A 2,886-nucleotide genomic window follows, 5' to 3' on the forward strand; every position below is an offset into this window, starting at 1 on the left:
AGAAGTTCATTCATAATTTGTTTACTCATCTTGATATTTAGGGATAGTTGCTTAGTTCTTAATCTTTTTTTGAAGGCAAGCCTAAGTATCTTTTTTCCTGTGAAGTTCTTAATGCACTTCTTGTGTGTGCATGACCTTGATATTAACATTGTGGTATTTATATTTTGCAGCCTTATATTGGCAGACTTAAGTACATGCCTTAGTTGACTTTGCTCCAAATTGTCCTTGAAGTTCTGCAAGTGAATAAATTTTTTTCATAGCAGTACACTGCAAACATGACTGAGCTTTTTAGCACATGGTGTATGAAGCTAACCGTTTCAGCACTGAATCTCCAAGTGCTTGGATTGAACTATTAGGGTCTTTAACCATCTGACTGAAATGTTGTGCCCTCATGATGAAAAGGATGGTGCTTGGAGTAGTATGAGAGAGATTTCTAGATTCAGAAAATGTTAAAAATGGTGTTATTTCTTATTCAGCATTTAAGGCTTACTCATTTTTATTTTTTTTGTGGTGGTGATGGGGGTTGGGTTAATTGTAGGTTTTGTTGTGGTGGTTTTTTTTTTCTTCCCACCCTCTCCAGATCTGTAGTGGGACATCTGTCTATTCCAAGTCAGCGTCTTCTAAAGTGGGTGACTTGTTTCAGAGTTGAGCAGCTACCTAAAGCTTAACATCAGTTGGACTGGACTTTGAGAGTTAAGAGATAAGTAAGACTAGCAGTAATACCTCTAAGAACGGAATTTTTTACTTGCCTGTCTAACAAGATACCACAACTCTAGCAATGCTTCTGGGCTTACTGTTACTTCTGAAAGGGAAGGATAAGTAATGTAAGTGCAACCAATGTATTCAATAATGGACTACTGCAATTGGCAAAACATTTGTTAGTGTTGGCCCTGATCATGCCAAAAAGTCTAGATTGTTTTTTTCACTTTGGGTGGAGGAATAAAACCCAAGTCAAAACCCAACCAAAACATGTTGTAAACAATAATTTAGGTATGGCACAAACTTCTGGTGTTTGTCTACTTGAGAAGTCACCTTCCTATTTTACCTTTAGCAGGAGAATTCTCGTCATTACCAGAGGGATAGTTGTTCTGCTGCCCTACAGCTTTTGCCATGTAAACCTGCTTTTCTGCCTGTAGACAGGCCTGTTGGAGAGGAACAGTTGTCTGCAAGGAATCTGTGCAATTAAAGTTGGTGTCAGGGCCTACAGCGTAGTGTGAGACTGTTCAGTGGCAGTAACATCTGATCCTCATACTGTCCTCTTCCACCAACCATCATAAGGGTCTTACAACCTGGATGCATATGTCTTTTGGGTACTGAAACTGCTTTTGCTTTGCATGGGCAGGGATATTTAGTGCCAGACATGCAAGTGTATTATGATGCCTGAATATTTTGGGTCTGACAGTCAGTGATACTTTTTTTGTTTTGTTTAAGGAAGAAAATTTAACCACTGTTAACATCCACTGTACAGAGTGTGCATATAATAGCTTGAGATATGTATAGAAATACTAATGAGTGATAACTATTTTTGTAACTTAATAATTGTAAACTGTTGTTCTTGTAACTGTGTAGCAAACAATCTATCAACTTAAGCATGATAAACATTCTAGAAGTCAAGGGGTATTTGGGAATGACTTGTAGGAGACAAGCTGTCTTAATGTAAGTTAACTGGGATGAGGGATCTTATTTACAGGTTCAAAATCTGGAGTTAACGTCATTATGAATATATGTTTCTAGACAAGATTGTTTGAATCAAAGAATTGTATTAAATTTTCTAATAACAAAAGCTTGGGTCATGTATCTTTTTTTAAACTGACTTAATATTTTTCTCTTCTTCCATATCTCCCACAAGTTTCCCCCTATCTCCCCATATTTTTCAATTTTGGTAACTATTGGCATTCCATGATGTGAAAAATTTGCAATCTCCTTTTTTTTTTTGATAATATGTTTTACTGTGTGAGGTCTCTAATAAACTGGAGTATCTGAAAGCTAAGCACCATATGTGAACAAATTACTGTTGTCTGACTGGACTACTAAAGTAACTGAGTTAAAAACTTTGACTGTAGTGGCAAGTTGACCCCAGCCAGCAGGTGAGTCCCCCCCAGCTGCTCATACACTTTTTCCCCTGGTAGGATGGGGGAGAGAATCAGAAGGACAAAAACAAGAACTCGTGGGTCAGGATAAAGACAGTTTAATAAGGGAAGCAAAGGTGTGTGCACAAGCAAAGCAAAATAGGAATTTATTTCCTATCAGCAGGCAGGTGTTTACAACAGGAAGATGGATACAATAACCCCAAATGTCCGTCCTTCCTTCCTCCTCATTTCCCCAAACTTGTATTGCTGAGCATGATCCAATATGGAATATTCCTTTGGTCATACCGCAGTCTAGTCTCTGCAGGGTTGGAGAGAGCCGGGGCTGGGGGGAAGAGGAGAAGGCAGTGACAAAGGAAACCTCTGTGCTGTACGAGCGCTGCTCACCATTAACCAGGACACTGTGGTGTTACCAGCGCTGGTTTAGCCGCAAACCCAAAACGTAGCACTATATGGGCTGCTTTGAAGAAGATTAACTCCATCCCAGCCAGACCTAGTACAGCTATTTACAAAGTTATTTTAAAGAACCATTATTTCATAAAAGCTTTAATTTCTAAAAGTTGGACAACAAAGAACATGGCTTTATTTGAAGCATTCAAAACATTCATAACATTCAAATATCACAGGTAGTCTGTTTACAGATGTTTTGGAACACCTTAGCGGGGTTTTTAAGGGTTTCTCCTGGAGAAATTTATTGTATATTTGACTGCTACATTGTTTTTCTGGTATGACTTCTAATTGACAACTAATGGGGGATTAGCGTGTGGGGGGTTTTAGGCTGTTGTGTTTCAGCTGGTGG

Source organism: Cariama cristata, unplaced genomic scaffold (assembly GCF_000690535.1).
Source record: "Cariama cristata isolate BGI_N322 unplaced genomic scaffold, ASM69053v1 scaffold39054, whole genome shotgun sequence".
Taxonomy (NCBI): domain Eukaryota; kingdom Metazoa; phylum Chordata; class Aves; order Cariamiformes; family Cariamidae; genus Cariama; species Cariama cristata.